We start from the raw sequence: 26,822 nt of genomic DNA, 5'->3' as shown, positions 1-26,822 counted from the left end.
GAAGATCGCCGAACGATGGGTCAGCTCGTGCTTGTCCGCCCATTTAGAACAAAACAACCTTCTTGATGATCACCAGTTCGGGTTCCGTCCTGCCCACGGCACCGAAACAGCAGTCCTGACAGCCATGGAGGACCTTCGCATGCGTGCAGACAGGGGTCAGCCAGTGGCGCTGATACTACTGGACCTGTCTGCCGCATTCGATACGGTCAATCATGATATGCTGCTGCAGAGACTTGGTGAGGTGGGAGTGGAGGGCACTGCATTGCTCTGGTTCCACTCCTACCTTCGGGACAGAAGACAGGCTGTCTCCCTCCCCCCTTTTCAATCCACCTTTGCACCAGTACCCCAGGGAGTCCCTCAGGGCTCCTCCATCAGCCCCATCTTTTTTAATGTGTATCTCTTCCCGCTAATCAAACTAATCCAATCCTTTGGGATCAAAACAATAAACTACGCGGATGATACACAACTCATCCTCTCTTGGGAAGGTGAAGATGCCACTCCTTTCTCGACCTTCCACGACTGCCTAAGAGAGACGGCTGGTTGGCTTCACATAAACTCCCTCCAGTTTAACTCCGCAAAAACGGAGGTCCTGTTCTGTTCAGGCACCAAGATACCCCGTCAGTTTCCGACTGATTTCTGGCCCCCAGAGTTTAGTGACAAACCTCTGCCGGTTCCCTCGGTTCGCAACCTGGGAGCCATGCTTGACAACAAATTAAGTATGGAAACCCAGGTGACGAAAACCGTGGGGATATGCACAGCCCTGCTTCGCTCACTGCGGAAAATCATGCCTCTCCTCCCGGCACAAGCCAGGGCGTCAATAGTCAGGTGTACGATACTCAGTCGCCTTGACTATTGTAACGCCCTGCTTCTGGAGTCTCCAGTCACGTTGATGGAGCGTCTTCAGCGAATGCAATCTGCCGCCGCTAAGCTGGCTCTTGGCTGGTCGAGGAGGGCTTCGGCCACAGCAGCTCTATCTGAGCTGCACTGGCTACCTCTAAAACAACGAGTGGCCTTCAAGTCCCTCTGCATTGTCTTTAAGGCTCTGCATGGACTTGGACCTAAACCTCTGCGAGCCCTGTTTATGTGGTACACTCCTGCCAGAGATCTACGCTCGTCCTCGGCTTGTCTGGTAAAGGTACCCAGATTTAATAAAGCCAGAACAGGGGGAAGATCCTTCAGGGTTGCAGCGGCCAAGCTGTGGAACAGCCTGCCCACTGACATACGTCAGATGTCCCAGCTTCTTCCGTTCAGGAGACGTATCAAGACCTGGCTTTTCCCTCAATAACTGTCCGTTTGACTATCTCCCCCGGTTATTCGCTAACAGAGTATTCTACAGCGCCAGGAAGCCTGCAAGGTATCAGTCGCGCTCTACAAATTCCCAAAATAAATAAATAATAAATAAATAACTTGGGAGATGGACCTTGCTCTGCTGTGGGCCTGCCCTTGGGAGTCTCCCTGCTCCTAGGAGGTGCCTTTGTCTTTTCACTGTCCTTGGGAGTGTCCCTTTCCTCTGCTGTGGGCCTGCCCTTGGGAGTCTCCCTGCTCCTAGGAGGTGCCTTTGTCTTTTCACTGTCCTTGGGAGTGTCCCTTTCCTCTGTTGTGGGCCTGCCCTTGGGAGTCTCCCTGCTCCTAGGAGGTGCCTTTGTCTTTTCACTGTCCTTGGGAGTGTCCCTTTCCTCTGTTGTGGGCCTGCCCTTGGGAGTCTCCCTGCTCCTAGGAGGTGCCTTTGTCTTTTCACTGTCCTTGGGAGTGTCCCTTTCCTCTGTTGTGGGCCTGCCCTTGGGAGTCTCCCTGCTCCTAGGAGGTGCCTTTGTCTTTTCACTGTCCTTGGGAGTGTCCCTTTCCTCTGTTGTGGGCCTGCCCTTGGGAGTCTCCCTGCTCCTAGGAGGTGCCTTTGTCTTCTGACTGGCCTTGTCCAAGGTACAGTCCATGGACATGTGAGTATCCCTTGCCTTTGGAGTACCTTTTGTGTTGAATGCCTGTGTAGCTCCTGAAGGCATGTCCCCCAACAACACTTGTGGATCCTGTGTGTGTACTCCAGTGTATCTGACGTTGTCTTCGTGAACAGATTTTGCTGACCTAGGGGATGGTGTCTGTGCCCTCCGTGCCCTGACGTGCTGTCTGACGCTGCTTCTAGTGCAATAACCTGTATTAGAGTCCTGGTCAGAATATTCACTACCCCCTGAGACATCCAGTGGTGTAGATGGGGAAACAGAAGTAGCACCCTGTCCATGCGACTGTACTATTGCAGACGACACACTGCTTGCCAATGACTGCACTGTCCTGTGTAGACCAGCAAGATCGCCATGCATCCCTTCCATGAATGCCACCACCTGCCCCAACTTCCTATCATGGTCCTGGAAAGCATTTGTCATATTGGTCTGCCCCACACACAGCTGTCGCAGCAGATCAACGGCCTCAGCACACAGTGCATTTTGGCTCACCGTGGCAGGGGCAGTGGTGCCTGCACCGAACGCCACTCTGCTCCCCCTACTCCTCCGGCCACGAACAGTACACGGTGCAGTTGGCGGAAGTGTGGGCCCTGTGTGCTGTCTTCCGACAGAAGGTGATGAGTGCCCGCTCCCAGTCTGTGACAACAGTGCAGGCTCACCAAGAGTGTCCGACGAGGAGGACGATGGTGTCTCCACATGCGAGTCCTCAGGGACGGTCCTGTCCCCCTCTCCGGCGCTGGCCTCCTCTGTGTCAGTCTGCGTGTGTGCGAAGTCTGAGCCGGACTCATTTCCTCGACTACTCTCCACCGTCTGTGTCTGAGTGTCCTCTGTCATAGCTGAAATGCACATAAAAGATGTGTGAGTCATGGGCAGACTGACGTACAGAAGGACCAGGATTGCCAAATTACATAGCTGACAAAGATTTTGTAGCCCTCATCCTGCACACGGCCCACCTCTACCAGTCATCCTCACATTTCCTGCCATGGGGCCATTGACCACTAGGGGATGTGCTTCAACACTCAACTACTAAGCAAGTGGCGTGTCAACATGGCGGACCAGGATGTCAAAGGAGAACCACCCAATGGGACCAAAATGGCATCACAGAGATACATACGCAACACGGAACTCAATACTGTGTCTGTGCACCAATACATGCATAGCACTCACAGGTTTCCTACACAGACAGTATGCTCACCGCTAGTTTGCTGTTGATCGGCACTCAGACGTTCGGCCAGTTCAGGATGCGTCACTGCAATGATACGGTGCATGAGAGGGGTCATGGAGCGTCGGGCCAGACGGGGCGTCCTTGGAATCATGCCCAGTGTTACTTCCGCTACATTCTTGCTCAGCCTGGAAATGTCGTCCCAGCGTTTGTGGCAGTGTGTATGTCGTCTGTTGCACACCCCCAATGCCCGTACTTCCCGTGCTATGCTCCTCCACAGGTCCTTGCGAAGGTGCAGCTTGACCTACCATGATGGGAGACAAAAGGGTTTAAGTCAGTGGACAGTTGGCCTGTCACACACATAGGGGCAAGACGTAACTGTCAGCAGCCATGCACAATCAGGAACATATGTCTAGCCCACACTACACAGCTAAGATAGAAATAGGCCTGATTATTTGGCCACCTCATGCACACCAACATGTCCCACACTGCACTTACCACCCGTCCTGGTGCGCCGTAGAGGCGTCCATAGTTGCGGAGTACACCGTCCACGAGGACATCAAGCTCTGCGGCGGTGAAGGGTCGAGACCGGATCTCTTTGCCTCTCGACATGGCAAGATCACGGAGTATGGCACTAGAGCAGCAGTCGGTGGTCAGCTCAGCAGCAGCAGCAGGTCGAGGTGATGGTCACAGGCAGCAGTCGGTGGTCAGCTCAGCAGCAGCAGCAGGTCGAGGTGATGGTCACAGGCAGCAGTCGGTGGTCAGCTCAGCAGCAGCAGCAGGTCGAGGTGAACAGGCAGCACTGGTCCCCAGGGTAGGAAGTGTCATTTTGGCCAACACACATATATAGGGCCCTCAGCACGTGTCAGTGGCATACGTCGCCAGCAATTGGTCAGCCCTGGAAGCGCGTTCGTGAAATGGGCCAATGACTGGCCCTGTTGTTGCGGTGCACTGCTTCCGCTACTTGCGATTGGCCATATGCGGCCAGCGTCCCTCTTCCCATTGGCTGCATGTGCAGGGACCGTCACGGGCACACATCGGCAACCGCACATGCAAGCTTCAGGCACGGATGCTTCAGTTGCAACAATGTTCTATCACTGGCGCCTCCATGGCGGTGCACGTACTCAGCGGGGGAGGTGCAGGCCTATACACCCTGTAGATGTACTCAATGGACATGCCAGTTCATGACCCCCCTTACAGTCACATTGCATCATCCACCGTACACCGGCCGGAGCGGACGGGCCTAGGACGGCCGTGCCCGGCCATGTACACAACCACCATGGCCGGACATGTACACAACCGCCGTGCCCGGCCATGTACACAACCGCCGTGCCCGGCCATGTACACAACCACCGTGCCCGGCCATGTACACAACCACCGTGGCCGGCCATGTACACAACCACCGTGGCCGGACATGTACACAACCGCCGTGCCCGGCCATGTACACAACCGCCGTGCCCGGCCATGTACACAACCACCGTGCCCGGCCATGTACACAACCACCGTGGCCGGCCATGTACACAACCACCGTGGCCGGCCATGTACACAACCACCGTGGCCGGCCATGTACACAACCACCGTGGCCGGCCATGTACACAATCGCCGTGGCCGGCCACGTACACAACCGCCGTGCCCGGCCATGTCCACACCCGCCGGGCCTGGCACGGTGGTTGTGGACATGGCCGGGCACGGCGGTTGTGTACATGGCCGGCCACGGTGGTTGTGTACATGGCCGGGCACGGCGGTTGTGTACATGGCCGGCCACGGTGGTTGTGTACATGGCCGGGCACGGCGGTTGTGTACATGGCCGGCCACGGTGGTTGTGTACATGGCCGGCCACGGTGGTTGTGTACATGGCCGGCCACGGTGGTTGTGTACATGGCCGGGCACGGCGGTTGTGTACATGGCCGGCCACGGTGGTTGTGTACATGGCCGGGCACGGCCGTCCTAGGCCCGGCCGCTCCGGCCGGTGTACGGTGGATGATGCAATGTGACTGTAAGGGGGGTCATGAACTGGCATGTCCATTGAGTACATCTACAGGGTGTATAGGCCTGCACCTCCCCCGCTGAGTACGTGCACCGCCATGGAGGCGCCAGTGATAGAACATTGTTGCAACTGAAGCATCCGTGCCTGAAGCTTGCACGTGCGGTTGCCGATGTGTGCCCGTGACGGTCCCTGCACATGCAGCCAATGGGAAGTGGGCCGCTGGCCGCGTATGGCCTTTGGGAAGTAGCGGAAGTTGTGCACCGCCATGGCGGCGCCAATTATGTTATCTTGTCAGACGCTGCACCGTGATGTGTTGTGGGCAGTTGCGTCATGAGGGTTGTGAGCGTGATAGGGAAAGGTCATATGTCATACAATATAGCATGTGTGTCCATACTATGCCCATCGGTCGGCACACAATGGGCAACAGATGTGCATTTGTACGTGTTGACGTCGGGTGTGACCCTACAGACGTTCTTACATCTTCACAACTACACAGTACATCACGGCTGTATGGCCAAATTATGCATCTGTTGTCAGTGTCTTGTTCTGGCGAGGTGACTACAGTGGTGGTGGTACACATGCATTCCGTGTATGTGTTTTTGACGTTGTGTCACCATGCATGTAATTACCGTATGCACAACATTATTGGTGTTGGCATTTGTGCTTGATGACATGGCGTGTGTATAATTATCGTTTGTGTGCATGCAGTTGCATGTGTGTCTGTGATGTGGCTACTAAACATTAGGGTGAAGACTGAAGTTTTGTCAGTAAGGTTCACATGTGATGGAGTTGTACACGTATGCGTCGTTTGTAAGTTGACCTAAGTTACATCTCTCTCCCACACAGGAGGGCTCCAATGTGCATCGCCCATACACTGTGCTGGAGGATATGGTTGACGAGGAGGTGATTCGGAAATTCCGGCTGGATCGACGTCGGTTGCTGGAGCTTGTGGCTCAATTGTCTCCTCATCTGCAGCCACGTAGGACGTATCCTGGGTCGATTACACCCACTGCAAAGGTCATGGCGGTACTACATTTCTTTGCTACTGGCACATTTCAGTACACAGTTGGACATGCCGGGGGGATGTCACAGGCCATGTTCAGAACGGTTCTTCGGGATGTCTTAACAGCTATGATGCTGTACAAGAATGACTACATACATTTCCCACGGCCGGAAGAGTTGGCAGCAGTCAAAGCTGACTTCTATGCACTGGGCCACATACCTCACGTTGTGGGTTCAATTGATGGCACACACATCGCTATCGTTCCACCACGGGCACGGGAGCAAGTTTTCAGGAATCGCAAACACTTCCATTCGCTGAACGTGCAGGTGGTGTGCCTGGCAAACAACATCATCTCCCATGTGTGTGCAAGATTTCCTGGCTCCGCACATGATGGTTGTCGTTTGTGTAATGTTGCTGTGCATTGTGTTGTGATGTGCGTGAATCTGTTTCCTGACGTGTGTTTGCTGTCTCTGATTATCCCTAGGTCACTCCCGCAGCGCCATGATCATGTACGACTATGATCCCTGAACCTGTTTACGTCTGTTTCTGAAGGCAATCATGTGAATAAACATGGAGGCAAAACATCATTGTGTGTGTAAGTGCAATTTATTTACAGGTGGTGCTTTTGTGCTGGTGAAGTAAGTGGGGTGGAGGGAGTTAGAGTTGAAGGTAATGGCAGATGAAATGTCCGTGCTGACACCACATTGGGGGGTGTCAGGGTAGTCCAGCAGACCAGTGGGAATGATTGTCTGTGGGTCAGGATACTTAGCAGGGTGAATGTCTGGCACAGGCAGTGACATTGTCATTGGCGTCCCCTCTTGGAGCGTGTGGATGGCGCTCCAACACTGCTCTCAGCCACTTCCTGCCTCGGCCGGCCCCTCCGTCTCTGAGGTGGAACAGAGTCAGCTGGGGGGGCAAGTTGTTGATGGGCCACATCCGTCGCCAGGGGCACAGGTGGTGGTGGCGGCGGTGGAGGCGGAGGTGACGGTGGCGGTGGAGGCGGAGGTGACGGTGGCGGTGGCGCTACGACAATTGGTGGAGGGGGGGGGTTGTTCCGGCCAACCCATTCCCTCCACATCGTTGCCTGCTGGCCCATGATGTGCACCATCTGGCCAAGGAAGCCAGAGATTTCGCGCAGGATGTTGGTGTTGTCCACTGAGTCCTGGTGTGCACGATCAGCGTTTGCCTGGGACCGGTCGTATGATGCCTGACACCTGGCAAGGGCTTGTAGGGACTCTGCCACTGGATGGGGTAGCTGTCCTTCCTCTGCACGGCGGTGTGTGGCTCGCCTGATTGGCTAATGTCCCGTTGCCTGTGTTTGTGGCCCACTCACCCTGCTTGTGTGTGAGGCCGATGGACCAGCGTCATGCGCTGGGTTATGCTGGGTGGCACAGGCAGGTGTCGTGGTACTGGTATTACTGGTGGTACTGGTAGTACTGGTGGTACTGGTGGTGGTGGGGACTGTGCAGATCACAGAGACAGGTGTCGCTGGAGTCACACATGCGACGTTGGTCGGTCCCGGGAGTCCCTGTGAGCCAGATGGCCCTGGCTGCGTGCTTGGTCTTGCTCCATCCTCCGCACCGGAGCTGCCTGTGTCCTCGTCACCAGAGAGTCCTGTATGTGTGGGAGGCGAGGCTGGCGGCCGGGTACTGGTTTCCCCAGTCAGTTGACGATCACCTGAGGGACAAGATAGAGCTGGTCAGTAATGTGGACATTACATGGTCATATAGATTTGTAGACATTTCTGTTTCCTGTCGCACACACCCCACCCTCCACCACCACCACCCTCCCCGTGCACATGGGGGCCTGTTGGGAGTTGTAGTTTGGGCCTCTCACACACCCCACCCTCCACCACCACCACCCTCCCCGTGAACATGGGGGCCTGTTGGGAGTTGTAGTTTGGGCCTCTCACACACCCCACCCTCCACCACCACCACCCTCCCCGTGAACATGGGGGCCTGTTGGGAGTTGTAGTTTGGCCCTATCACACACCCCACCCTCCACCACCACCACCCTCCCCGTGAACATGGGGGCCTGTTGGGAGTTGTAGTTTGGGCCTCTCACACACCCCACCCTCCACCACCACCACCCTCCCCGTGAACATGGGGGCCTGTTGGGAGTTGTAGTTTGGCCCTCTCACACACCCCACCCTCCACCACCACCACCCTCCCCGTGAACATGGGTGCCTGTTGGGAGTTGTAGTTTGGCCCTCTCACACACCCCACCCTCCACCACCACCACCCTCCCCGTGAACATGGGGGCCTGTTGGGAGTTGTAGTTTGGGCCTCTCACACACCCCACCCTCCACCACCACCACCCTCCCCGTGCACATGGGGGCCTGTTGGGAGTTGTAGTTTGGGCCTCTCACACACCCCACCCTCCACCACCACCACCCTCCCCGTGAACATGGGGGCCTGTTGGGAGTTGTAGTTTGGGCCTCTCACACACCCCACCCTCCACCACCACCACCCTCCCCGTGAACATAGGGGCCTGTTGGGAGTTGTAGTTTGGGCCTCTCACACACCCCACCCTCCACCACCACCACCCTCCCCGTGAACATGGGGGCCTGTTGGGAGCCATGTACATGTTTGTGAGTTGGTGTCCAACGTGCATGGGTTGGGGCGTAGGAGATGTTTCTTCTCAGTTGTGTGAGCCTGACCATGTCGTGCTGATCGTGGTGCTTTGTTTGTACTCACCAGCCTCTTCTCCTTCGTCAAGTCCGTCTAGGCTCTCTGGGTGTAGTATCACCAGCACCTTCTCCTCCCAATCGGTGTAGGGTATGGGCTCCGGGGGTGTGCCACCGCCAGTATGATTGGCTCTAGCAAAGTTTTTAGCTCGGATGCCCTTCACCCTGGTCTTCAGGTCATGCCACCGCCTCTGAATGTCATGCTTCGTCCTCGGCACAGTCCCCGACGCATTCACCCGAGTGACGATCCTGTCCCACATGTGGTTCTTTTGCGCCACGGACGTCTGCTGGACTTGGGCCCCGAAGATGTGGGGCTCAACACGGATTATTTCATCTACCATTACCCTCAACTCTGTCTCTGTGAATTTAGTTTTTTTTTTGGGTGCCATGGTGTGTGGTGCTCAGTGTGTGAGTTGAGTGAGTTGGGGGTGCAGGTGTGTGGTGTGTGATGTGTAGGATTTGTGTGGTGGGTGTTTGTGTGGTGGGTGTGGTAGGGTGGTGGTTGTGTGTCTTCTATGTGAGTTAGCAGTATCTCGAATAGGGCCTCTTGCTAGCAGCAATGCTGTGATGCAAAGGATTGTGGTAGTGTGTGGGTGTCATTTTATAGTCGTGTCTCAATGGTTGTTGGCAGTCAGGTGGTAGGTGGGCGTGTTGACTAGTGTGCATTATTGGAAACTTGGGACGTGTCATGGTGGCTTGTGCTTGGTGTTGTTGTATGGGGGGGCGTTGTCAATGTTCGTATGTTTGCTTTGGACTTGCGGTGCACTTTCTAACATTTGTTTGCCGCTAGGGATGTTGTGCGTGTTGGCCTTCCGCAGTGATGCTGTGGTTATCATTGCATTCTTTCCGCCGCGGACGTGGATGGCTGTGCGTTCCGTGGTACGGGCGGATTTATCCTAATTGCGGCCACGGAGTATTCACAGGTATGGCGGTACATGTGTTATTTTCCGCGGTCATTTCCGTCCGCGGCAGTGGTTGTTCATTGGACTCCGTCCGCCGCGGACGGAGTTGGATGTGTTCCGTCCACCGCGGACGGTGTTGGTTATGATCCGTCCGCCGCGGTCGGAGTTTCATGACATGATTATCCTAATCCCAACCGCGGAATCTCCGCGGCGCAGCCGGGAGTAAAATTTCCCCCACCATGGCAGACAGTACCCATTTCCGTCCGCCATCCTAATCGACCCCTAAGTCTTTGTAAATCAACTCCATCAGTCGTGAATTTTTCTTAAGGGAGGACAAGCAGTTGTGTGGCTGTTTTAAGCGTAACAAAATCCTCCATAAATTAGCCACTTTTACCTACCTATGGTTAAGTACAAAAAAATCCTATGTAAATTTCGCCAGGAATTTCTAGCTAAGATCAATGACAGCAAGTATGGGCTTGCTCCACCTCAGCTCAAGAAATCACCCCAAAATTCTGCCGTGTAAAAATGGTTGCATCCTAATAGGAGGTAGTCCTTTATGCTCGGCCTGAGACAAAATTTAAAAAATGAATTTTAAAGCATCTTCCATATGAAGGCAATCATTCTGTGCCCTCGAGAAATTAGAATGAAATACATCAAACGATGCACACACTCATACCTTTTATGGTGTCCAAATGTGTCTATATTGGGGACTTATGAAAATTTTCGCTCTGACTTTAATCTCTCTTCTAATTTCTCACTCTCCCAAAAGTAAAGTGAAGTCCACATTTGTAAAGCGCACAATCACCCGTAAGGGTCTCTAGGCGCTGGGGGCCGTCGGGAAGATTAAGCGAGCTATTGCCCAGAGTCACATGGTGCTGGGCTAACCTGCCGTGGTCCCCAGATTCCAACGTCAGTCGCCCTGGCCGCGGCGCCACACCTCTCCGAATGTTGGCACAGGACATGTGAACACTCAGTATGATAAAGTTAGGGGCATAAAGTGAGGTCGTTCAACTCTATAGTGCAGAGGCTCCAACTACACAGCGCTAAAACATTGCATATCAGTGAAATGGCCTATCCTAGGCCTCTGCTCTGGCAGTTGGCTAAATCTAGCAAACTTGGTTGAAAGTTAGGAGCTTCCTCACTAATTTGGAAGTGAGGCACCACCATTATGATATGGCACTGAGTACACTCACGATATTTATGTATCAATTGTATCAGTAAATTGTTGGGTAGCTAAAAAAAATCTTCAATGCTCTTGAGGGGCATGCTGAATGATCTGGTGGTGTTAAATTCTTCTGTGTATCATGAAGCAGAAAATTCTAATTGTGTAGCAAATAGTAGACAGTCATAGAAAATCTCTGCTGTTGGATACTTGGTATCCAGAAAAATGCTGTCCTCCTACTTACCTACTTGAATTGATATAGTCATTGGCATCAATATATGGAAGCCAGTCCTAGTGTCTGTGACACCTGTTGGGTACTTTTGCACCTCAAGAGAGGTAGGGTTTGAGTGTGGGACTTATAACATTGTACTCTTATAATGTGACAAGGTACTTCACTCTATGAAAGGCAACTTAAAAGGTTGAGTGTGAAATCTGAGAAAGCCTTGAGTATGGCATAACCTCATTCATTTATGAACAGCCTGTGCAAAAGGGGTTAGTAGTACAGAGAAGTGTGTTCTTCAGGGATAGTCAATAATGAGCAATGGTGGTCAGACCCACAGGGAAGGCTGAAATAACTTGTCAGCCTTATACCCTATATTGAGAGCTACACATCTTGTGAGTTAAGATCAGTTCTTCTGGAAGAACCAACTTTTGACTTGCCGTGGGCTGTATCATTATGGGCTTTTCTGGTGTAGCGCAGAGCTGAGCTCTTGAAAGAATTACTATAGCCTTGTAGCCCTCCGTAGCGGGTTATACCGGCTAATAAAGGTCAGCTCCAGCGTTAAAGGCCTGATCGAAGGGGAGGGACTTTAACAAGAGAGCGGGACTTTAATAACTGGTATAGCCCAGCTCCTAAGTGCTCTAAGGCTATTAGAACATTCTGCCGCTAGAGGGCAGAATGTTCCAACAAATAAAACAAAGGCCTATCGGAGTTCAAGGGGTTTAAATTCCCTCGGACTCTGAGAGGCCTTTGAAAACAACATTGGAAGGTTGCTTTGCTGGCCTTTACCAGCCCGTAAAAGCATGGAGCACTCCGTTGTCTTCAATAGAGCTCCAAGTATTTCAGTGTTCTAATATAGCCTTATAGCCCGCCGTAGAAGGCTATACCGCCTATTAAAGGCCCTCTCCAGCGTTAAAGGCCCCGAGCCGAAGGCGAGGGCCTTTAACAAGGGAGAGGGACTTTAATAGCGGTATAGCCCATCTACGAAGGGCTATAAGGCTATTAGAACATTCTGTCACTAGAGGACAGAATGTTCTAACAAAAAAAACAAAGCCTTTTGGGAGCATGAGGGGATTGGAAACCCCTCAGGTTCCCTGAAGCATTTGTTCACAGCCAGAGCTGTGAACAAAGAAACATTGGAATGTTGGAGTTCCAGGCTTATACCAGCCATTATAAGCCCAGAGCAATCCATTGTTTTCAATGGAGCTCCCAACATTCCAATGTTCTAATATGCTTTATTATTTTTCCTCCATACTTTCCATTGGGAGATTTCTGTCATGGTATGAAAAGTTAGCAGTATCAAAGTTATACTCATATATTCTGTCTTTAATATGTCCTCCCTCTGATTTCAGGAGTGGAGATATTTAAGTCTGCATTTAGGTGTAAATCTACACTCATAAATAGTGATTAGCAAAACAGCAAGAGCGGAAATCAGATTGATAGGCCTACTGGATTTTACATGTATTGGTCAATATGGTTTTGAGTTGTAGCACCACAGGTTTTTCTTGTATCTTAATGGGGATATCAAAATGAATAGTAGTGTAAAGTTTAGGGTTGTCCTCTGGAAATAGTTTGGGGTTTCGCAGCAAAGGACTGATGCAACTAGTTTTTAATAAGAATGGCAAGCTATCAATTAAGAGAAGTTGTTAAAATTATGGTGGAGATATTTATGAATATGTTTGGAAAGTATCTTAGAGAGACTGTATAATCCTGGCTAGATCAATAGAGGTGATTACGAGGAATGAGTGTGGGTGAGAGAGTCAGATAAAACAATGTATTGCATATTGTAATTTATTTGCTTAGACATTTTTTATATGGCTTTATTTCATGAGATAATCAAGGTTGATAAGTGATTGTAGTAGGTTAATTCAATATAAACCTCTTTTAAATTAAGCTTTCATTTCATTTTTAAATTCAGATGTAGGTTTGGTGTAACACTCAGACATTGTTTTGAAACGCGATGTTTTGGATATCCAGGCTGTGTTTTTGAGGACTAGGAAGTCTTGAGCAGAGTAGAAAACATACCAAGCTTTCTCTAATTTATAAATTTCACATTTGGACGAGTCATGATATTGGAATTATCAAGAATCATTAGGATTCAGTGCGACTTTCAGAGTGCAGAAAGGTGTAATGAGGTTGAGTCCAAAACGGAATTTGAATATTTGAGGTTGGAGAAGCTCTCATTTTGATGTTTTATTCAATTTTAGATGTGTCAGATTATGTTCAAGTATAGTGCATGAAGGTGGATAGGTATTCTGATTCATGCACTGGGTAAATGTCTTCGATCAAATATTTGGTGGGCAAGCAGTAGTTCTCAGTGGAAACGCTTGTTAGTGTCCTGAACACAGAGTGATGAAATCTGAGTTATTAGTAGTAAATGTGACCTGTAATGTTGAAATGTCCTCCACCATTCGTAGATTACAATGTAACAGGATTCTGGCATGTTGACTCAGTGAGGTGAATGCTCACCACTAATCTACATGGTGATCTGCAGGTCACATGTTTGCATCACAATATGTCCAACTCCCTCAATCCTTCCAAGGTTCCTAAGTTAGGTACAACTAATGTGCACAATGGGAACACCTTTAATTTATCATGCTTAGATAGAGAAAGAATGTTGTATGAAGGATAATAAAAAATACAAGTTGCTATTATTAAAATAGGAGAAGTGATTGATTATTTGAACATGGCATTCTCGTAACCAGGAATCTCATGCTATACATCAAAAGTTGGCAGTTTCTCTGGGATAGAGTTCGGTAGTCGAATTTTGGGACTTATAATTTAAAACCACAATAAGTACTACAAAGAATATATCTCTAAAATACAAAGTGGAAAAAGATAATAGCTTAAGAAAAACTCACACTTCCAGCAGTACTGAAGTTGTCCTAATAGAAACTTCAAGAACGCCAAGACACAGCAGGTGAACAAAAAGCTAGCATCTGGTATGACAGTCAATGACAATATGCACCTACTCTTCTAAAGTGAGCCAGGTTGGGAAAATTAGAGTGAATACCCTTCCTCTAATATCTTTGCCTCCATGCAGAGCATGGGGTATTGGCAACAAAGGATATTGCCTTACTCTGAAAGGTGCTAGCAAGAAGAGGGCAATCCCGCCCCATTATTATGTATGCTAGTACTTGCATGAGGGATTGCGTTTATCCTTAGCCTCTCCACAACATCAGTGCTTTCATGCTAATGTGCTAAGCAAATCCCCCCTGAATCCCACCCTCATGCATTGCACCCAATTGTTCACAAATAGACCAACACCCTTTAAAGCATACTCCCTGCAGAATATAAAGAGGGGCGCCCGAGTATCCCATATCTCACAGGCTTTTATAGGCCTTGGACCGAATGGTACCCCCTTGAATGGCTGGGGGCCTCTCTGTATGCTTGCCCCCCCACTCCCCGGTGACGCAGGGGTTGCAAAGGTTTGTCTTACACCCCTGAAAAGCCACCCAGGAACAACATGATAATTGTTGTGCTCTTTGAACTCCCCAGGGTCACAACGCTATGTAAATGAAACATAAGGAACAACTATTTCCTAAAGAAGTGAAGAGTGCTTTAGGCTTTGTAATTGGTACAGAAAGTTTTGTAAACATATCAACACAATACAAGAGAACAAGTATGTCAATTCAGTTGCACGTTGGTTTATGCAGTTGTCCTTAATCTGATAGGGTGCACTAATATCTACAGGTACCACTGCTAGAACTCGTGTTCTAATGTATGGACTGCAGCCATACGGCCATACTCAATTACAAAGAGCAACTTCCCAGGGTAATTTCCACCAAGACTTAATAGATTTTTTCATTTATTACTTGATTTATTAATTTACTTTTGTCTTCATTTTATCACATTTTTGTATAGCGTTGCACTAAAAATGTCATGTGTCAATGTGCTTTACAAATGAAACAACCACGTGCTTCCTGACATAAAGCATTGGAAATTGAGTCAATAACAACAATGCAGTGTGAAGAAGCAAATATTTGACGGCAGAGACTGTATGCAGCCGAAATAATAGGGGAAGGGAGCAAATATGCCGGAGGTGGACATAAACAGCTAGCAATCCGGTTTCTGTGCGAGTGACCAGCAGAAGTAGCAGAGAGGGGTCTGAATCTGGATGAGACGAGAAGTGGACTTTAAGGATGAGACGAGGAAGAGAGAGACAGCTAGCATTTGGATGAGACGAGGAAGAGGGAGAAGAAATGGGAAAGTCTTGAATAATCCCCAGGGTCCTGCTCTTTGTCCAGGGAGATCTTGGGAGTCTGAAATAATGGAATGCTTGTCAAATTAATATTTGTGAGTTATGGGAGATTTAGTACCCCCTGACCACACTCTGTAAGTTGGACCATCATTTTGCGTTATCCCAAGGGGACGCAGGCCCTTCAAGGGAGAAATGCATTTCAGTACCCTGCATGTCTGTATGCTGAGAAGCAGTTGGCAATTGCATAGGAAAATTATCTGAAGTTTTACGATTTAAATCGCCATCAGGCACAGATTGGGTTTCCACGACGCAGGGCCGAGTTCTTTCACTTTTAGTAATCCATAAACGGAGCATCTGAAATGGTAATGCATAAACACACCTCAGAAGGCAAGGCGCGCTGAACTTAAGCCAGCAAAACATGCTTCCAGCAGATTACACCGTGCATTGCCATGGATGAGCTGATTATGGCGGCTGCAATTTTCAGGCACTCTCCTCAGATGGAATATTCTTCAAATGTAGATTAAAATGCATTTTGAAAAAAAAATACATGTACAACTTTAGATAGCCAATGCATACTGCGGACATATTTTGAAAGCAACAGTATTTCAGGCTGGAATTGGCACTTTTTTTTACTTCTCACCTGCAACAAAACTAGATCGATGCGCATTAACGGGTTGCTGCATTCTATGAATAATTTTGTCGAAGAATGCATGTGCCACGCTAGGTGTTATGTTGAATGGTAGTGCACTCAGAATTAATTACATGTTTTTGTTCTATTGTCTGTGCATTCGCCGTTATGTCCTTTAAGAATGCAGTAGGAAATAGAGGTGCTATCCGCGTGACTCTCTAGACTTCCTCTCTGTACATCCTGGACCATCCATCGGTTTCCGGCAATTGCTCCTCCCTTTCACCTCTAAGTCTGGATCTCCTCTCCATCGGTACCCTTCTTTTATTTTTCTTCAGTCTTTGATACACTAGTGCCAGCTTTGGCTACATAGTGAAGTATTTCTCTGACGTCTGCACAGATCTCCCCCTGCTGGAAGCAGATGGACGACCCTCCACCGTCTTGAATAATTATAATTTCCTTACTGCCTCTTCCTTTGAAGGTTCTTGTGAAGGAAAAGTTAAATAACTTTCTAACTACCTTGAATCCAACTCATTCAGGTTTCCAACGCCTACACAGTACAGAATCCTCTTTATTGGCCATGTATGATGACACCAGGATTCTATTGGACTAGAGTGGTTCAGAATTCCTGGGCCTTCCCAACGTATCTGCAGCTTTGGACATGGTTTCACATCCGTCCGCATCAAGCACCTCTTTTTAAACGGTATCTCTGGGTTGCCTTAGTTAAATTCTATCCAACAGGCCACAGTTCATTTTACTTCCCCCTTTTTCGCTCATTTGTGAATTCTGTTATCTATGGAGTTTCTTGCTTAGCCCTATGTTATTCAATGCCTGCTTGCCTCCCCTCTCTGCTTTGATTAGATCTTTTGGCTCTGTGGTTATGTCATTCACAGATGGTACTCAAATAGTGATATGTTTGTCTGACAAAGCATCTTCTAAAGAAGACCATTCTGCACCTGCATGTTGGCAGAAGTGGGGAAGCTGGGATTTCCATCTAGATTTTCTTGCTCATCTCTAGAATCCCAAACCAGGTCGACTGGACCTTTTACCCTGTTCTAGAAGAATAAAAGGAAAATTGATAAAAGCATAGAACAACTTCACCGTCAAATCCAAATTAAACTCAAAGGACCGCTGACTACGAACTGAAGTTTCAAAGGTTTATTACAAAGCCAAAAATAGTTGGACATACAAACATCTCAGCAAGAGGTTCAGAAAATAAACTGGCACTTATACAAACATAATTCTACGCAAGATTCTCAGACGACTCAGAATAAACAGCAAAGTCAATTCGAATAACATTAGGCAACCAAGAACAGTCCCAGCTTGTAATTTGGACTGCATTTACAAAAAGGAAAAAGAAAGTGATTCGTCTGTCCCTACACTATTGTAAGGTGACATCCCTACATAACATTCCCATCAGACAAGAGTAAAGATGTCAGCGGTGAAGACTTCCAAAGAAGTACATTCACTTTTTTCAGGCAAATAATCTAACTGTCAAGTTTGTTCTAAGATGCTCCTTCTTACACCCAACTCTGCCCTAAGTTTCCCAAGACTCTCTCTCTACAGCTTTCTAAATCCTGGTCTGTCCGTTCCCTGACTAAGATCTGCTCTTGGCCCTCGGAAGCTGTCCCTAATACAAAATCCCAAAAACAGTTGACACGCCCAGAGGTACACCTGTTGGACTTGGCCCTTCTGGCAGGTTCACCCCTGAACTTTTTGCTTTTTATATGTGACCTGGGGATGGTGATTTTTGGTTTCTGCGCACTTTCACTGTGTCCCAGTGGAAAGTGCGTGCGGACTCTGAGGGCGTGTGGTGAGATAGGCCTGCCCTCCCATAGGAATGCATGGGGAATGTATGTGTCCCTGGTAGTTCCTGATGCGTGGGGTGTGCAGGCCCGAGTTTGGTATGTGCGTACTCGTGAGATTGAATGCTGCGCAATGATGTGTGCGGCGTGAATGTGTCTAGTGTGGAAGTGCCACTTCTAGACATGGGTGCGCGTGTGCAGTGAGTGTGCTGGCGTGTGATTGGCTGGAGCTGGCTGGTGACCCTGGCTCCAGGAGTCTGGATGGGTCTGCCCCGGTGGTGAGTGGAGAGAGTAGCATGCTGATGTGAGGGAGGGGTGCAACTGGGACCTGAATAGGACTGGGCTTTCCCCACACAATGCTGGCTCCGCCCCCTGTGGTGTGACTGATGACCCTAGCCTAACTAGTGAATAGGAATGGTGGCTGAGCACATCAAGAGTGCTCCAAAACCAGCTGCGACTGGTTTTTCCCCCACCCTGCACTCTGAGACAAAGGGATTTAATGTATAAAAAGGGGCTGTGTCCCCTTGCAAAATGTTCTCTTCTTGAATCCTTTCCAGAGGGGGGGCTGCTGCTGCTGGGCGCCAGGAGGACCACCACTGGGGATTCCCTCCCTGCCTAGGAGTACCCTGTGAGCTGGCTCTGGGCCCAGCCTTGACCCCCCCCCACCTCCTGGAGGACTTTTCTCTGCTGTGCTTTGCCCTGGACTGGGGTGACTTCGTTCCTAAAGCACCTGGGCAGTGCTGGATTTCCCTGCCCAGGAGCGCTGCTGGTCTCATTTGCAGTCTGGCGCTGTGATCCCGTCCTCGAAAGATTCCCCGGTGTGGGGATCCCCCTTTGTGCCCCCAAGCGAGTGCCCACCTCGCATTTGTGCCGCTCGTGGCATAATTTAGCTAGCGGGTCGCCAGCCCACTTTATATTTAAATTAAAGAGGGAGCCTACCCCTCGTGTGGCCCCGTTTTTTATTTAACTCGAGGGAGCCTATCCCTCGGTTGATTCATCCCCCAGCCTGCAGTGCCTGGGAAGGGCTGCCGCGCTGCCCGCGTGGTGACCCGGAAGTCCTGGGGCAGAAAACCGGAGCAGGAAGCGACGGGAGCCGACCTCGCGCTCCTGCGTGAGCCTGGGGAAGCTGTACTGGGCATCACCGGTCCCCCGTGTGGAGAGGGAGACCGGCAGTATCCCCCGCCGCAGTCAGCGAGGTCCCGATGTGAAGGGGAGCCCCAGAGTGCCCCGATGAGCGCAGAGGAGAGGAGCCCCCCACCGAAGAAAGCCGGTGAGTGAAAGCCGGCTGGGGGGGTAGAGTGAGGCCACGCACCCCGCCGGTGCATCTCCTCCAAGCGGCCCCACTGAGCAGCTGAAAATGCAGGCGGGGCTCTGGAGTTGAAGGAGAGCCCCGCACTGCTTGAAGAGGCACACCGGCAGTGTTTCCCGCCCCCGCCCGACACCGGTGAGTGGAGCAGGGGGCGATTGTTCGCAAGTCCCCCGGAGAGGGAGGACACCAGTGACGGGGGCACCATTGTTCTTTAAAGGCCCTGTGGGGGCCCTGGCAGTTATTTGTTCTGAGCCTGAAAGGCTCCATCGTCGTGAGGGGGTATATGCGATTTTGAGCCCCGAGGCTCTTGGGGTGCATTTTGGCATTTCGAGTCCCCCGAGTGGGACTCCAATATTCCGGGCATTCTTTATTTAGAGCCCACGAGCCTCCAGCATCACAGTGGCATTTTTCTTCGAGCCCACGAGGCTCCAACGATCCCCGGCATTCCTGGTGGTAGAGTGGCCTCAGCTGGCAGCGGGCCGCTCCCCCAGTGGTGGCAGCATTGATCAGAGCCCACGAGGCTCCCAGGGGCATAGTTGTTGTGACCACCGAGCCTGCAAGGCTCACAGGTGGTTCTTGGTCCCATTGATTGTTTGTTTAGGAGCCTCGCAGACAGCCAGGAGGCACGCTCGTGCCAGGCTTCCTACTCCAGCTGCCCAGCACTTAGTGGGCAGCTGCCACGTTTAGGTTTCTTCTTTGGCTACCTGCAGCCTGCCCTGACAATGGGACACAGGGCGTTTCAGCCCCAGAGAGGCCAGTTGGCCTGGGGACAGCTATATGTTTTGGCCTATGTAATTTCTGTGCAATTGCTCTTTGCTACACCTCTGAATGTTGTAATGCATCATGTGTAATGTTCCTATGCCTATACCCCTAAATGTATTTTGATACTTATGTGGTTGTTCTTTCTAGTACAGGTGTTGCTAGTGAGGTCCTGGTTCCCTGTGTGACATTCTCCTAAGGTGGTTAGGGTTGCGTAGGTGGTACTTACCTGTTACCAGTGATTACTGGTTGTGTGCTCTATTTTTATATTTTGTGCTACAGTAATTTTATATTCTATGTTCTAAGTGCTAAAATCTACAAGTGCATATTCCTGACAGTGGTCCAGGTGGCCCTGTCCTGTACATATCCCCTGTAAATTCTGCCCCTGCCTGTTGGCAGATTGTAAAGTGTGTGTTTTTATCTAATGTGTTTTGGTGTAATACAAAGGCTATTTTTATATATAACCTTGTGTGGAGTTTCCTTTGTGGTGGGCCTTGGGTGTTGTTGCTGGGTGCGCGCGCAAACACTTAACTCACGTTGCCTCCGAGTTTAGCCTTACTGCTCGTGTCACGTTACCAAGTGGGTGAGCAGGGGTTATCTCGGCGTGTAACTCCCTTGCCCTGACTTAGAGTGGTGGTCTCTGACTGACTTTGGCGCAAACCTTGGCCAGCCAGAGATCCCATTTCTAACAACACCCCTCTGGCAGGTGAAGATCTTCAGATTTTTCCAGTATGGCACCTTCCATCCAGCGTCCGTTGGTGTGTCCTTGGGTCCCAGGCACCTTCCTCGCTAAAGGTTGCACTCCCAAATTCTTTGGCAGCTTTTCTCCATTTGCGCCTACTATCCTAACTCCTAAACAATGGACCCTTCTACCTAACGAGCCTTGTGGCCTTGCACCGGCAAGCCGAAATACATGAGAACATCTCTACAAGCATTCGAAGTTACAATTCAACATTTTGCTGAGGACAGCTTCTTCCCTGAAGAGAGAAAATCTTTCCTTCTCGACTAAAGCTAACAAAAGAAAAATACAATTAGGCCTCTACTGGGTTTAACATGTCCCAAGCCTTTGCATGTTTAAAGACATTTCTAATACAACATGACATTACATTTTACCACTATGGAGTATTAATCCTGCTTTCAATATAAGCACTACCTTTCATATTAGAAGCCTATATTAATTCACTCCTTAATAAGCATGTATACATTTCAAAAGTATTTCATTAGTAATACAACATTTCACATATGATTATACTTCTACATTAGGCAACACGACATTTCGATTAGAACACTACATTAGTCTTTAATTAATAACCACATCACTACATATCGTGCTGACTCTCAACCTAACATTATAAGTCTAAACTACATTAGTAGACCCTCTAAATATGTGGGTGCTGACTACTCTGGATTATGGTGCACCCCTACAAATTTCGAAATTACATGGCGCTCTCTCAGTAGCTATTTGAATGAAGGTCAATTCCTTAAAACAGACCAAGAGACGGAATAATCAGAATGGAAAACAGAACTAGGAAAGTTTGAAATCTGAGTCACGAAAGCAGAAGCTAGTGGGCCTGGACGTGGATTTACAGAGCAGCTGAACAGCGGAGTGCAGCTAGGCCAATATCGAGCTGACATCCAAGGGGTCTATCGAGCCTCTATTACTGTCAGTGAAGGAAGACCACGAGGGCACAGCAGCCGCTGGCCCTCGATGCAGTGTTCGCTCCTCCCGCCTGAGTGTGTTGTAAGGAGCAACTAGGAGGGGCTATGAGGAGGCTAGGGGCCAAGAGGAGAGGGGAGGCTGTACGCTGTACATGGTGAGTGCCTGGCATTAGGCTGCGTTCTCCCAGCTGTGGTGCGGAGGCGGCCGGCAACAGGACGGTGTGGCTTGAACTACAACACGAGGTTCCCATGTGCCCACCTCCCTGAAAGCCCTGAAAGTCATAACTGCCCCACCACATACAGAGTTTTATATAGCACAAACTTGACCCGAACGTATTGGGTATCAGAGCGCTTTACACCAGCACCAGTTACGTTACATGAGAACACCTTTGTTTTTTTTAAATGCACCTTCACAATCCCATGGCTCTATTCGTCCTACTTTCCATCAATGTTCCACCACCTAAATTATAAATCTCTGTACCTTATGTAGCACCTTACAAAGCGCAATCTCACTTCTCCTAGTACAGAGATGCTTAGAAGACAGAGGACGGACTGCAGACCGCAATCACAAGGTCCGACACACTGTCATAAGGAAGCCCATAGGGTTGACTAAGGGCTTTTGCCGAAGATGATGTGGCCGACACACCACTACTGTACCCCCCAGTGTGATCCTCTGAGCCGAGCTCTCCAACATGGAGTAGCACCATGTCCAGTTGTCCTGTTGGGCGTCCTCCCTGTCCTTGGGGTTGTCTCACTGCTGGCCCCCCAGTGCAACCTGTGCAGAGCCTGATCGTGGCCCCGCTTGTCCTTGCCTTGACTTTTCCTGCTTCTGGCCGCTTCTTCCTGCAGGTGAGCAGCCCTGTGCCCTGTGTGTGGCTGGGGAGGTGTGGCTATTGGAGGTCAGTTGGTTCCCTCGTGGGGGCCTGGGGTGGAGGAGGCTGAGAGGGAGGTGTGGAAGATTACCTGAGCTGCAATGTGAGGCGCACAGGACTAAGACTCAAGTAAGAAGGGTATTGTCTTCATAAAGAGCAGGGGGCTAACACCGGCGCTCTCATAGGTCATGGAGTAATTCGTAACGACAGAGTGGCAGCCCCAGGAAAAGTAGCAGACTCAGGGGGCTTGGTGTGTGAAGATTCAAAGACACAGACATAAGATATAAAACATAAAAGGGAGGGGGGCAAGTGTAATTGCTGAGTGCGCTTTTAACATTTCCGGTTCCATCTATCTGCCAAAAAGGATGCCTCCATTAAATCAAAAAGCTCAATGAAAGGAAACAATGTAGGAAAGAATAGAGAGGTTATGTAGGGAAAAGGAGAACCTTTGCCTTCTCCCCTTGTTGTAGGAGCCAAAGCAGGATCTGGCAGAACTCCAGTAATGGACAAAGCCTATCTATCAGCCAAATCATTGGCAGCCTCAATTAAAGACTTTTAGGAAAGGATTTCAAGTCATCTGTATTAATAGAGGGTACAAAAATGGGACAATCGGCTTCATTGGGGGGCAGTCTTCAAGAGACAATGACTGCATGTGAGGAGAAATAATTTCAGGACCTATTTGGGACCTTAGGAGTGATCCAGCCCCAGCTTTCTTCCTCCCCATGTTTGTTTTGGCCTTCAGAGCTGAGTTTTGTGTGCTATGTAGAAGGGCAGGTACAAGGGCAGAGGTCACTATAGACGGGCCATCAGTGGATGGTCACTCGAGGATGGTGCTACCAGGAGGTCTCAAGATGACTGGAGCGGATCCTGCAGTGGCATCCAAGGGACTTTGGTGAACAAACAACTGTATATTTTGACTCTCTGCTGTCAGGTTCATCCCTGATTTGGATGTTCTTCTGCTGATGCAGAAAACACTACAAGGGCTATTTGAAGCATCGCTAGCAGCAAATGAGTCATTGAGAATGGAGGCCATAGTGTTGATGGAGATCTTGCTAGAATGAAAAAGAAATTACCTCTTGTATGTCCTCATTGGTAAGACCAGTAGTCCCTCAACTGGTGTCAAAAGAGGCCCTGCTAAATCAAGGGGAACATGAACACACAACGGTTTATGTGTCAAAAAGGCCATTGCTGGTGAGGAGAAGGAACAATGGGTGAGTGATGGGTTGGTGTTTGGATAAATTAACAGGGATGACAAGTAGTCAGGGCTTAATAGCAAGGCTACCAGCCCAAAAGTGCAGGCCGGATCAAGCCCATGTTCAATCCGCACCACTTATATCAAAATGGGGAGTGTTAAATGATAATAAAGGTGAGGGTTTAGTTGATACTGTCAACCTGCAGGAGGCCATTAGGCCAATGAGAAGAGCACACCCCAGCAAAAGCCCCAAGTGAAGTGAACTCAGTGGGGTTGAATTGTTGAACCCTAAAGGCATCTATCCCTGTCCCAGCAAAGGGAGAGATTGACAGAACTGATCCCTTTACCCAATAGGTTTGCGCGTCAAAGCATTGATCGGGAGAGTTTTCTTTCATGGGAGGACAGATAGATCAGGGAATCGCCACACTCACTGGCTTGGGGATTGTATTCTGGAGTGTACGCGGGCTTGAGGAATGTAATAAGAACAGCTCTTTCACACTTATGGGAGAGAAATGAGATAATTTGCTTCCAGGAGACTTGGTTGGCGGGTGGGGAGTACCACCAGAATGGTTCTATGCTGTTTCAAAAAGATAGAACCAAATCTGGTCCTGGGCGAGTGAAAGGTAGATTATTGACATTGTTATCTACTAAATGCAGTAAGGGGGCAAAAATTATCAAAACAAGTAGTGATTGGCTATTAGCTGTTCACTGGATATCTATGAGGGTTGTCTGTGTAGGAGAGTAGGGTCTGCTTCCTATGGTTACCCCCACTTTTTGATGTGATTCTCTGGTTTTTCGACTTTAGTCTGGCTGTGGCTACTAATCAGGCCCACAGCCTAGCTGTTCTCTCTCTAAATTGATACCATGCACTTTAGGTACATACCAAATGGGTTACTGGGTCAACCTTGTGAGCCCCTGTATAGTGTACCATAAGTACCCAGGGCATAGGTGCACCCTAGGCCTACCAGGGGCTGCAACATGTATTGTGCCACCCCTGGTTTGCCTTCGAAACTGACACCACAGGTCTGTTCACACAGCCTGGGTAATGTGGTGTAATCACCCCTTACTTAGATATAGTGTACCTACATCTATTTATACATATAGACACATATACACCTATAAGTCACTCCTATGGCAGGCCTTAACAATCCTGGAGGCAGAGTGCCTGGTTTTATGTGAGAGGGTGCCCTAGCATGAGCTGAGTCCCTCTGCAGCTTTCGAACCCATCTCCTTATAGCTGTTCTATGATATAGCCATACCATATACTTTTAAATGATTTATAATCCTTGTGGTTAATGCTAACTTTGGTTTGGCTTTATCAAAACATGTCTTGTGAGGTGTCAAACACTGGCGGCGGGGGTAGCATTCCACCCTTCTAGAGGGAGAAGACATGTTGTTGTAATTTAACAGTGATTAGATTGAGCATTAGCAAAAGACATCTTAGTTCTAGCCGTTATCTTGACATTTAACGGACTCCATTTTGTATTCACAGCAGCCATTTTGTCTGCTACATGCTGCCTTGGGCCGACCATGTGCTTTGTCCTATCTTCCTGTTCATGGTGCTTGAATCTGCCCAGCAACAGGCTGTTATTAGCGTCCCCTACTTTGCCGCTGACTGTTAGGGTTCACATCTGGTAGTGATTAGCTCTAGATTGGAATGTGTTTGTCAAGGCCCCAAGACTGTTAGCTCCTCCCACTGATCAATTGTGCCTCTCGATATTACCTTATATGTACATAAAATGTGCTCTTGTGCTTTGTACCGCCTTCTTTTGAGCCCCTGTGCGGGTATAAATAAACCATGCTTTCTTAGCTTGTGGTGCTACTTCTTGCAATGCCGAAGGGTACTGTTTGAACCGTAGCACCACCTCATGAGGTGTAATAAATGTTACATTTTCTATTTCCAGTTTCTGTGCCAACTTCTTTCAATTGGTCTGAGGACTTCATGCAGAGAAGGGCGAACCCCTTGCACTAGCGGGTCTGGCTGAGGCCTGCTCGACAAATTGGCGCCCACACCTGGGGCTCATCGGCAACTCGGATGCCCGAAGGATTGGTCGTGACGAAGGTTTGGAACCTTGCTGAGGACACGATCGATGCCAGAAGAGACCCGAGTCTTTGCACCCAATGCGTTTCTTCCCTTCTTTCCGATCTGACCATCCAGGCGGCGCCGGTCTTCGACTGAGATCTCTTCTGTTGGTTCACCGTGCAGTGACCGTTTGGTCAAATTTAGAACTTGGCAGTTGGAACCTGGACACCCTATGATTGGTAAGAGCCGTTTTGCGGCACCTACTACAGGTTTTGGATGCCCTTGTATGGTAAAGTACTTTTAGGAACACTTACTGTGGCATATTTGTATTTGGAAAAGACTAGTCTAATTTGTATTTGGAATTTGGTATATATATGTGTTGCAACCCATATAGGCAGGCAATGTGAAGATTTTTCTTCAATTATTTGATTTGAACAGTGCAACGTACTAAAGGTACTTTAAGTGCTACTTTGTGTATAATACTGCAAATTTTGCATTATTTCTGGCATGCCTGTTTTTAGCGCACTTCGAAAGTTGTGTTGCTTTTGTAAGGGTACCAGTCTACGACTTGAGGAATCGCAGCCGGCTCCCCCAGAGGGGACGCCTAATAGAGACATGTACATAAAATTTGGTCTTTCTGCTATAATGTACAGCATGTTGCGGCATAAATATAGCAAGAAGGATCCTGAGTTACGTTGGCCATTGAATGGGTCATTTGATGCACGGAAGATTTAGTATGTGGAGCAATGTATGTTTGAAGGGAGGTCTAGACGTGATATGTTTGAATGCGTACGTATGTGGGAGGAAAAAGTACGACACGAGAAGCGTGAGCAAGCGTTGATTGAGAAAGAACAGTGAAAGAATGTGTATGAGAAAGCGCTGGAATTGAGAAAGAAAGAAGTGAAAGAGTTAAAAGAGAGAGAGGAGAAAGAACACAGGTTGCAGGTAGTTGGCCAATTTCTTGTTCGACAGCTTCTCTATCCTGTCTTTAATAAACCGCAAGATGATTTTTTGTTATTAGATCGACCTCCACCTCTGTATGCCGTTCCGTCCGCTCCGGCTGAAGGCGACGAGGATTCTGACACAGAGCAACAAAAAGCGCGGGACACTCGATCCATGTTGACTGCTGAGCGTGCATCCGATATCAGACAAACTGCTCGTAAAGCATTACGTAGTACTGATCCTGCTTCCGATCTTTTAGCAAGTATACAGGGATGGTCGGAAAAGGAGCAGCTATATTTCACTGTGACATTTGCTACAGAAGTTGTAGTATTTTTTCGAAAATTCTCTCCAATTATAGAAC

Source organism: Lissotriton helveticus, chromosome 12 (genome assembly GCF_964261635.1).
Source record: "Lissotriton helveticus chromosome 12, aLisHel1.1, whole genome shotgun sequence".
In the NCBI taxonomy this organism is placed as follows: Eukaryota; Metazoa; Chordata; class Amphibia; order Caudata; family Salamandridae; genus Lissotriton; species Lissotriton helveticus.
This window is presented reverse-complemented; position numbering follows the sequence as displayed.